Genomic DNA, 12,498 nt, shown 5'->3' with positions numbered 1-12,498 from the left:
AAAAGCCCGTCATCTCAACACCCAACAGGTCCGTTGAGCCTTATTCTTCACACGGTTTCACTTCGTGGTTTCATATTGACCAGGGTCTAAGAACACCAAGGCCGATGCCTTATCCCAGATCCATGATTCCGAGCCCACACCAGACGAACCCAAGGGCATACTGCCCAAGAACTGCATTGTGGTCCCCGCGCACTGGCGATTTCACCAGGACCTACAGGCAGCACAGGTCACCAAAACAGAGCCATCAGGAAAACCAGTGGATAAGGAGTACATGCCTGCCTGTCTGCAATCCTCTTTGATGCAGTGAGCATACGATTCTCCCGAATTTGGGCACCCTGGCGTCCGGCGCTTGTTATCCCTTCTGCAGAGATGGTTTTGGTGGTTGTCCCTGGCTGACGACGTCTGAGACTATGTGGAGGCGTGTGTTACCTGCTCTCAAGCCCAAACTCCATCTCTAAAACCAGCAGGTCTTCTAGAACCACTGCTGGTGCCTTCCCGTTCCTGGACCCACATAGCAGTCGACTTCCTGGTGGAGCTCCCCATCTCCGAGTGTAAGACAGTAGTAATGAACGTGGTGGATAGGTTCTCGGGGGCCTGTCATCTTATCCCTCTTCCAAAGTTACCATCCGCCATGGAGGCAGTGGAGGTTCTCTTCAACCAGGTCTTCCGGCTATTCGGGTTGCCGAAGGACATCGTATCTGATCGGGGCCCCCAGTTCACCTCAAGGCTGTGGAAAGCTTTCTGGGCACACTTGGGAGTCCAGGTAAGCCTTACCTCTGGGTATACCCAAAAGTCAATGGCCAGGTGGAGCGGCTACAACAGGGGATTTCTAGGTACCTACAGTCCTATTGCTCCCAAAAACAACACCAGTGGGCCCGGTACATACCCTGGGCAGAGTACACACATAATGCCACTCCACACACTGCCATCGGGTTGTCCCCTTTTCAATGTGTACTAGGATATCAGCCGGTTCTTTTCCCCTGGCAGACCCCGCCAAGTCAGGTCCCAGCAGTGGAGGAGTGGCACCAGAACAGCGGCAATGTGTGGCACACCATCCAGATTCACTTAAGGGAAAGCTCGGAGCGGTACAAGCGGCAAGCAGATTGTCACTGTCGGACCCTGTCCTTTGTGCCCGGACAATGCGTGTGGCTCTCGATGCAGGACCTCTGGAGCAGCCTGTTGGATGAAGAGATAAATGACAGCTTCAGTTCTGGTAGTACCCTTGACCAAGGTACTAACTGTAAAATACTCTGTATAATAAATGGGTTAAAAAACTACATGTATCCTTCAGTACAAATCAAAAATTTTCAGTTGTTTAAAACGAAGTTACCAGCTAAATAAAGAATAGTAATAAATAGGTCTCGTAAAGTTCAATGCTGCATCAAAAAAGTAGGCAGAGTGCAATGTGCATCTGTGGGAATGTTTCAGGTAGCCATGAATAGTGCACTACTTTAGTTGCACCCCCATTCCCATGAAGTCTTAACCTATGATGATATCGAGGAACATTCCTTTATTCCACATTCCTTTGTAGCTCAAAGAACATGACAAAAACAGACACCAACTGAGAAAATGACCTTAAAGGTTTAGTCAAATATCACTTCATTAGGATCAATCACACAAAAATGTCAAGGACTTCAGTTGTTTGTAAATGTCTCCTAACAAATTAGAGAAAAGGAACCACTATGGTTTTGCATAGTATATCTAGAATGCAAAAATACAAGAAAGAAGGTAGGACATGCTGCACTACAACAATGTGCTAGCAGGGCACAAAATAGTGAGCTAAGGACCATCCATAAACAGATCTAACAAAGCAGCAACACTAAAGCACATAGCAATACTCCTAACTCAATGACAAGTTAAACTACAAACACAAAACTTCCTGTGAAAAAGGAACAGCAGTTTATTTTCTGATTTTATCAGAGATTAGGTAAAACTGCAAAAAAAAAAAAACAATGAATTCTGTATCTTCAACAAACGTTGAAAAACCCAGTACTGCACTTGTTATCTTAAAATGCTCTGCATCTCCCATTCCCCAACTTCATATATCACAGTACTCAAGATCTTATGCAGTGAGTAACATGCACAAGTAAGGAACAGCATGTGGGCACCACACGTCTACCCCAGTCTCAGAAATAGGACCAGTGACTAGCTTAGGATCTGCCTTCCATCATCCATGTTGACTTCTGCGCTGATAGACATGTGCATATGACCACTGACTGTCTATGGCGGTATGCTGCATATCTGCTTAATGAAGACCTGTGCCATCAGGCCCAGGCAATCAACACATACCCATAAAGGGATTACTTCATCAGAAGCTCATACTATCTTTGGATGCCATGACATTCCATCTCCCACGATTAAGAATGACTCCTGTATCCATACTGTCAACAATCTATGAGTGTCTAGCAGCAAGAATGGAAGCAGTCAGTTGTACAGGGGGTTGAGGTACATTCCAGTAACAGACCCCATTTACAGGAAGCCACACTTACAAATTACAACAGTGTCATCAACTCCCTAGTTCTGCTCATCTGACTCTGGTCAGTGACTCTGTTTCTTAGTAACAGGGTAACTCAAGGCCAGGGGACAAGAACTGCTCTAGTCTACAGAGGGGTTTGATAGCACTGGCTAAATCTCAGGGGAGAAGGCAAAGTATGTCACAGGGCAGACCAGTGGATCAAACACAAATGGGTTTTACTCTCTGGTGACCCTTTTGTAATGCCTCTGTGCTGTGTCTGTGTTGGTGTTGATGCGCTGATGGGCAGTTCTTTTGAAGCAGACTTCTTATCAGACAGTCTGGCTTCCACACCCAGGGGTTAGAAGTGTACTGTGACAGCTGCACAGTGTAAGTAACACCTGAAACTTTGATAGGGTTTTAGAACAACAAACACATTTTTACTTTTAGCTGATGCTTTTCTCTAAAGGAGGTTACAGTGATTTTCCAGTTTAAGCACCTGTTTACTTTTCACTGGAGAAATTGAGGTTAGATACCTAGTGCAAGTACACCATAGGCAGAGGTAGGATTCAAATCTGTAACCTCAAAATCCAGAGGCAGCACCTCTAACCACTACACCAGATGCTGTACTAACATGTTCTTAACCTTTTTATTATAAATAATACACCATTCTGACAGATTTGCCCATAAAAGGGAGAAATACAAGCCTCACTTTCATCCATTTGTTAGTTATTTTAATGTAGTAATGTTAACGTCATGGCTCTCATCTGTGATCTCTGTGTAGTGGGGCTGACTTGGTCAGATCAATGACTTCTCAGATGCCTTCTGTGGGCTGGCCAGTCTTGTGGGTGCCATGTTGATTAGGCCATCACAGCTCATGCTGGCTCACACAGACTGGCATGGAAATAAACCCCCTGCCCCACCCCGACCCGGACGTGCTCCTCACATGGAGCCAAGCCATGCCAGGCAAAGTAGTCCTCGGGTTCCAGCACCGACAACAAACAGTTCGGATCACACTCCACTCACTTCCCTTCTGCCTATTAGAGGATAAAAAATACACTCGTCGTAGTGCACTGGCCAAGCCAAACACAACAACATAAAGACACACAAGCATACTACTGTGCACTTGAGAATGAGAAGTACATATCTCTTTTTATATCCTTTAATACATATTGAACCTGTTTTGATTAGGCACACTGATGTGTCGGCAGGATTTATAAGAGCAGAAGAACATTTGTGACTGAATTTGTTAACAGCAACATTTTTTTCACTTTAGACTGTGAGCCTCAAACTTTTTTATATTGCTTATCGCGGGACTTTCTTAGTTCTTCAGATCACAGAGTAATGGCAAGTTCTCGTCTCAGAAAGGACCCTGTGATTTTAAAGGCAACAGTATAAAAGCTCCATATCAATAATATCTCTTGGACTGAGACACCAAGAGACTATAAACCTTTTCTTTTTACATCTGTAGTGTCAAAGAATACCTGAAGGATAGAGATTCCTACTATCTTTCACACTGTCCCCTCTAACAAGCATTTCCAGCACCTCTCTGTCTGTTAGTAGAACTCCCATGATAACCCACCAGATATATTCATTGTGCATCTTGTGCACTATGTTAGATTTCTGCATATTAGGCTTTTCAAACAAAAGAGCTATGAGACATGTGAAAGTTTACAGCTGGTTAAAGCTGTTCAGGTTCATTATAAAACAGCATTACATAAGAACAGAAAGCTTAAAGGCTGGAAAACAGTGTTCCCAAAGAGAATGTCAAACTTCAGTTATACATTTTTATTGTTCAGTGATCTATGTTCAGTGTTACTCTCCAGCACTGAATATATGGGCAGTACCAAAGCAGTACAATATGTAAGCATTCAAATGTGAACAAGCACAGAAGTACACAATCACAGATAGTTCTGAATGAACTAAAGACACAAGTGTGAGTTCTTGCCTGCTGCTTCCCAACCAATTCAGATATTCTGTGGTAGACAGGAAATATATAACATTGTCATGAGTAAGACTTAAAGATTTGCAAAATTAACTTTGAGTTAAATTAAAACTATTTCAATATGAGTGAAAATGACAAAAATCTCCACAAAATCCTGTTTAGTCATGATTGCTGACCTAGTCATCCCATAAACATTAAATGTTTTTTCTTTTTATTGATCACTAACTCTCATGCACACTACACACTAGCTGTAAAACCTGTGGAATAGAGCTGAATTACAGGGGTCCCTAACATCTGTTTTGTTTGGATGTATTTCAGTGTTTTCAAATTAGATGTGTTAGATTGATAAATACAGGTCATTTTTGCAACAAGCAGAAATTTTATAATATTTTTTTACAGAAGTAATCTAGAAAATGTCTATATGTCTGTAAATTCATAATTTGGCTGTTAGTAGTATGAGGACAAGTGTCATTCATTGTTTTCTTTCCTGGAGATGTCAGTGTGAAGTGCATACAGAAGGTGAAGGGGAGCAGTAAGGAGTAAAGCAAACCCACCAATACTCAAACAGACATGTCTGATGGATCATAGGGCCTGGTTACACAAAAAAAGAGCAGTGGGCAGAGCCACAACCCTGATGCTTGAAGGTCCCAGGTTCTACTGTAGTACCGCACGGTATTCTCAGAGAATTTTAGTAAAAAGTAAAATGATGAATAAATAACGAACAAAGAATTAAAAAAAGACATGGAAATATCTGATGGGTGAAGACTTTTAAGTGATCTCTAGATGCTTCACAAGGGCAGAGATGGGGATGCTGGCATGCTGGTATCCTACAGGTACCTCAGGCACAGATCCCCTGGGCTGACATGACAACCACTTTACCAGTATCTTACACGACTCAAGAGACACACATGTGTGCATGTATGTGCCCAAACCCAGGGACCCTGGGATAACCGGAACAGGTTATAGCTGGAAGGAACCCTGAATACAACCCTAATGCTGATGCTGAAAACACATTTAGCTCTGTGTCCATCAGCTGGACAGTCCCCTCAGCCTTCCCAATAGAAGGGCTGCTTCAGTGCTTACACCACTTCTGGCTGTTAACCAGAATGGCAGTAGCTGCTCTACATTTCACAGAGCTCCAAATATTTGTCCAATAAAAGTGCAGACATGAGTTATATGTAGCTGTGTAAATGTGTTTCTCTGTAAATCTGGATGTTTGTGACACACAAACGAAGTGCTACCACAATGCAAGCAGGCCAACATCCCCCTCTCCATTCTCCAGACAGTTCAGAGCACTGTGGACACTGTAGTAGAGGGCAGGGAGGGGTAGCCCAGTTCAGGGACAGTGAAGAATGTTAATCCTCTTTGTGGGCTCCCTGCCATGATTAAACCTTTTAACATCAGACATGATGAGAAACCAGAGGTCGAAACTAGGTCATGTCTGGGAAGAAAGCATGAAAGAGAAGGAGTCATACTGAAGCACCAACAGTACAGCTCATGACTGAGAAAGCTCTAACATGGCTCCCCTCTCTGTAGAGCTCTGTATCTGTCTACTGAACTATAGCTCAGCTTTGATTTATTCAGATTTAACCCAGTGAATGAATAGGGGCTCTAAAGAAGCACTGCTCAAGCAATCCTGTAACACCATGTGTTCACTGAGTCAGAACAGTTAGTTGCCTGCCATCGCCCTCACAAACAGCACTCAGGTGTCACGCCACACAAACTAAAGACTATTGAGCTTTCTTAACACCCTTTCATTTCCTGTAATTTGGTCAAAAGCCTGAATGACCAGTGGGAAGCAGAACTTACGTACTTATGCCTTCCCTGTGTGCCTCAGCATGGTCATGGAGGTGATTCAGTATCAGAGGTCAGGTATGATTAAGTCAAGTATTTTATTATATACCACATTTTTCCTGACTTCCTGGCTTTTGAACATTGGAAGGCACCCAACAAGTCATGTCACATGGAAAGCTCTCTGTGCTGTAATGGGGCCGAGTGTGAAGTACATTTCCACCCGCCTGGCGGGCTACTGTCCTCTTCATGAGGGGCCAAGCTGTTCAGCTAGCTGGAATCATGGTCAGCTTAGTACTAACAGTTTCACACACTCACATTCAAATCCAAATATAACTCAAATTTCCAGTGCCTCCTCCACTGCAGTCCTATTACAACAAGTGTTATGGCTCTTACAAATGTTCATCACAAGGTGTTGCTAGGCTTGTTAGCATCTCATGTCTGGAGGGTCTTTATCAGTGGTGGCACCTAAATTTCATTCTTTGATGTCTAACTAGATGTAGCTGTATGTTGGATGTCAAGCAACACATTTATGCTTAAGAGAACCTGGACAAGCCCCAGTTTAGCAACATATAACAAACAACAAAGAAAAGATCTTTCTCTTGCCTTCTTTCACAGAGAATATGCCACACTACACAGCAAGCCAACTGACCAAGCCCAAGTTAGGAAGGCATCAGTCGCAGGTCTTTCAAGCATAGATAAGAAGTATACAGTAGCTGGTTGATTTATCTTCTTGAAGTAGTACAGCCCATGTTATCTCTGAAAAAAGTGATAAAATACACAAGGGCAAGGGGGTGTTAACCAAACTGTTTGCTTTCCTACTTTTGGACAGTGCAGCAGAGACCTCTACTGATCATAGCACTATGATGCAGGTTCCCAAATGGTGAATAGTGAATTCTGAACCCATTTCAGTGTGACAGAAGGACTCCGCAGACTCCCAGTGTAACTGCTCCTAGTCTCCAACTACTTCAGGGGGCTGACACTTCCTCCCTGGCAATGTAAGCACAGCCTGTCAGTGCACTAGCATTCTATGACCCATACAGCTTTGGTTCTGGGCAGTACCTCCTCATTATTCACATGGGCTTAAAAAATAGGAATGGCTATATAGTCAAAGAGCTCTAACTCAAATAAATGAAATTCAAAAAGAGTGACCCAATATTCTAGAACTGATTTAAATTATCAAATGTTAACTTTGTAGAAGGAGAAAATTTCACACAATTTGTTTTGATAACTCATCCTGTTAGACAGATTCTCATTGTTGGGGGGTTGAACTACCATTATTTTTTTGGAAAAATATTGAAAGTTTTACATAATAACAATTAAAATACCAACAAAATAAATGTGCATGACAATGCATACCAACATACTGTATTTTACAATAATTGAAAATGCATTATTTCTAGCATTCTTTAATTTCATCTGGCCATCCAGATTCTATCCAGGAAGCAGAGGGCATGAGACAGAACACATCCAGGAAGGAGACACGGTGATAATTTGGCTCATGAATTTTTATGATATAAAGAAAGAAAGCTCACAGATCAGTGCCTGTGTTTTTCCCTTAGTAAAATGCACAAACACTGTGCTGTTACAGGTTCTCTGTAGCATATGAACAAATGTGTAGTATGATGCTGCATGATTTTATTTGATCAATATATTAAGGCTTTATTTACTGGTGTTTTTAATATAACTAAGTTACTAGCTGCATGTTTATAATTTATTTCTATAAACTCAAGTTTGAACTCCTGCTCCCAGTTTAATACTTTGAGGTACTTACCCTGAATTGCTCCAGTAAAAATTACCCAGCTCAACAGAACAGTAGAATAACTGTAAGTGGCATATAACTGTATCTCATTTTGGAGTAGTGTCAGCTAAACAGTTAGTAATGACAGCATTCAATTGGCTATTTCAGTTTTGTTATTAGATTTATCTTAATATGGTTGTTATTGATAGAAATTATCACCATGATAGGAAGTATGTAGTTGGTTTTGTTACGTATCAAGTGCAGACATGGTAAACTGAAGAAAAATAACCAGACTAACACCAATAAGAGGACAAAAGATGTTTCTGTTTCCAAAACTCACATTGTCTGAAAAACATGTGATATGGGCAATTATGTGTACAGAATAAAATACCTGGTGTGGAAGTGAAAAAATCATGTAGAACGAAAAAATCCTGTTATACTGAATAAAAAGCCCATTGTGTGAACAAAGGGTACATATTTTCATAATGCCAGTAATTTTGTATTGTAGAATAGTAGCCTATTATACAGTAGATACCCATTCATCATCACTGAAAGACAAATCAAGGTCATGCCTCAGCGCATCAGAGCAACAGTTAAAAGTTCAGTTTAAATAGTGTATAATGCAAACATCACGGCCTTATAATGCCACAGTTGAAAGTATTTACAGAACTCAGTATTAGAGAGAACAAAGTTTTTCTTAAATGGTTGAAAGATACTAGCATTTCACCTGAAACTAACTAAATATGACAGGTCTGCCACCTCAGACATCCATATTTGGAGATCAATTTGTCTATGTGTCAATGGGAAATCTGGAGTGAAAGCAAAGGGAAACCATAATGATAGTCCAACTTATATCCAGACATTACAAAAGTTCCATGTTTACTGGTGTTTTATAAACATTACGTGTATTTAAATAGAGTAGGTGGGGTAACAAGTAAGACTGTCAAACTATAACCTACAGTTTTCCACTTTGTATCACAGGAGTGACCCAGCTGTTGATGCTTTGAGAAGGGTATGTAATCTAAACTGCTCATCTAAAACTATTCAGATTTATAGAAGAATCAAACTGTATGTTGTTAATAAATGCATGAGCTAAGCAAAGAGTACTGTTGTTTTGAAAACCCACATCATCACTGTAGAGTGCCTGCTCGATGCTAATGTAGTGGGCTCAAAACTGAATTAAAAAAGGAAGAGACGGCCCCTGAAAATATTTTTTTGTTTTTTAAATGAGGATGGAGTGACTTATTGAATGTTGTACATCATATTTTCAGTTTTGGGAAACAATCAGTTGTTCAATATATTTGTCTTATAAATTAGTTTAAGCTAATGTTGCTCAACTGGAATGCTATAGGGAGGCAGTATATAATATGCAATGTGATTATCACTCACAGAAGTGTGCTATTATGTTCCAGTTGTGTAAAAATTAGAAAATATTTTGGTGTAAACACCTTGGTGGGTAAATGTGTCGATTTGTGTGAATTCTCAAAATAATATTTCAGTGGTTCAACTGCACAGGGAAGATAGGAGTGTTTAAAATAGTAAAGGTTGGTTGTGTTGAATGAAAGTGTGGGGTTGATTATCAGATTAATGACTATTTTGCTGGATCTGCCTTGTTTATGTCGAAACTGTAAAAAAGTTATGGAAAAAAGTCACCACCAGAACCGGTTACATGCTAACTCGCGTCTGGTCTCGTTATCACTTTTCAGTTCACTCCCACTCAGGCACCCTTGTCTGAGAGTGCGGTAACACTAACCTCATGCATCATTTACAAAGGAGAAAGAATAGTTTGCTAAGGATTATGGTACCAACACTCACTATTCCAAGTAACAGCTCTGTGTGATCTTCTTGCATTAATGTGCCACTAGTTGGCGCTCGGGCGTTTCGGTGTGGTTAAGCATGATGACAAAGAAGAAGTTGTTGTTAGAGTGTGCACATGGCAATGCTGGGCCGATGCATGTTCCTATGCTAATTCTATATATTTATTAAAATCTCTAAAGGATAATCCTCCTGCATTTCTTGTCTACTTAAGTCACAATAGTCTGGAAGTGATGGAATGGAAGACAGGGTCATTAGATTCAAGCAATAGAATGTGATAGCACAGTTTTGTCATTTAAGGGACAATAAAAATTAAATGCCACTTCAAACTGGCCTGCATTACCATTTCAGCAGAAAGCCACAGTGCAATTAATCACATTCACATATTTAGCAATCGCTTTTCTCCAAAACAAAGTACATATATACACACACACATTTTCTGAACCACTTGTCCCATACGGGGTCACAGGGAACCGGAACCTAACCCGGCAATTGAGGGCATAGGGCCGGAGGGGGAGGGGACACACCCAGGACAGGACGCCAGTCTGTCGCAAGGCACCCCAAGCGGGACTCGAACCCCAGACCCACCAGAGAGCAGGACCTGGTCCAACCCACTGCGCCACTGTGCCCCCTTGAGCAAGGTACATATAGAAAATACAATATGTGCATTACATTAGCAGAGAGACATAGAGGCTGACGTCTGATTAAGTGCAGTTTGTTTCTTTCCACCATATGAACCAATGTTCATCACACGAGTAGCTGCATAAAACTTTATCCAAGTATCCACGATTCAAAATCACCTTCCTAGTAACATTTTTTTTGAGATATATATATATAAATTTACATTACGTTACAGGAGTAGCTTTGTAAAGGTTTATCCAGGCATGATCATAAAGTTATTGTGCTGGCGCAAATTACCTTCCCTATTTCTTCCCCGGTGACCGGCAGTAGAAGAGAAAGATGGAGGAGGAGAGTGAATCCCAAGAGACAAACCCGAACCCAAAGACAACGCTGGCATCCGAATCGACCCGAGGCTCCCAGCCCCCTTGACCCACATGAAGCCCCATCCTACCTGTTCCCTGGCCCTCCTTTTGCATCCCCCTCCTTCCCTCTGCACTGGGAGTAAATAAAACCCCTCACAGACAGGCACTGCACCTGTTGTCTCCTGCCTCATCTCTTACAATACCATACATGAGCTTAAGAGCTCATGGGTAAAGTGAGTCTAGAAGAGGTGAGCTTTCAAACCCTTTTTAAATGTGGACAGGGTTTAAGCAGTTCTGAGTGAGAGGGGGAGGTTTTTCTACTGCAACAGAGCCAGAACCGAAAACATTCATGCCTTACCTTTCATGCGTGGGACCACCAAGCAGGCAGATGTGGAAGCACTCTGGCTTAGGTGTAACTGTTGATCAAGTCTTATAGATAGATGGGAGCAGTTCTATTGATGGATTTGTAGGCCATAACCAGGGTCTTAAATTTGATCCAGGCAGTTATAGGAAGGCAATACAGAGAAACGAGTAGGAGAGATACATGGGAGCACTTTGGCAAGTCAAATACAACTCCGGCAGTACCATTCTGTATCAGCTGTAGAAGTTTGATGGCAGTACCAGGAAGACCAGACAGGAGAGAGTTGCAGTAGTCCAGACGGGATGTCACCATGGCTTGGACAAGAAGTTGCACGGTCTGTTTTGAGGTAAGGGTGGATCCTGCGGATGTTATGCAGGATGTATCTACAGGTCGTGGCTTCGATATGCTGAGAGAAAGACAGACTTCAGTCAATCATCAGTCCCAAACTCTTAGACAAGTAGGTAGGCAAAATGAGTGAGTTGTCCAGTTTGATCGAGAGATCATGATAGGAAGACAGGCCAGCTGGGAGGTGTAGGACCTTAGTTTTGGAGAGGTTGAATTGTAGGTGGTGATCAGACATCAATTGTAGGCCACATCCTTGGGGTATGAAGGCTCCCAGAGGTTTCTTCTTCAGTGTGAGCTGGTGTTTTCCAGTTTGCCCCACATCTACCACACCGATTGCTGACCGTATCTGCGCTGGACTAGACTACGGTTATCTTAAAAAAGCACACCATCACTACCTATGCTCATTTCAAAAAACAACTTGAGGCTGTGTTTGACCACCCGATCACTGGAAAGATAGCAGGCGATTGTGTTATGACCATCCAGCATGGCAACAGGTTGGTGACTGTCTATGCCCTGCAGTTCTGCATGCTGGTGACAGAAAGTCAGTGGAACCCCACAGTCCTCTTACATTTACATTTATTTATTTAGCAGATGCTTTTCTGCAAAGCGACTTCCAATGAACTCTATGTAGTGTTATCAGCCTGCACACCTTATTCACCAGGGTGACTTACACTGCTAGATACACTACTTACAATGGATCACTCATCCATACATTAGTGGAACACACTCTCTCTCACTCACACACTATGGGTGAATCTGAACAGCACGTCTTTGGACTGTGGGAGGAAACCAGAGAACCCGGAGGAATCCCACACAGACATGGGGAGAACATGCAAACTTCACACAGACTGAGCAGGGATCAAACTCATGTCCTCTCACACCACCCAGACACTGAGACAGCAGTGCTACTCACTGTGCCACCGTGCCGCCAACTTTTATCAAGCTTTCCTAATGGTCCGAATCCTCGCATTCAAACAGAGCTCACCTACAGGGTGAAGACTGGACGTTCGACCAGTTCGTGGAGAATGCCATTCTGATCAACAATCTGGTGTATGCAACTCAGCA

This window comes from Scleropages formosus, chromosome 8 (assembly GCF_900964775.1).
Source record: "Scleropages formosus chromosome 8, fSclFor1.1, whole genome shotgun sequence".
NCBI lineage: Eukaryota > Metazoa > Chordata > Actinopteri > Osteoglossiformes > Osteoglossidae > Scleropages > Scleropages formosus.
Note: the sequence above shows the minus strand (reverse complement) of the source record.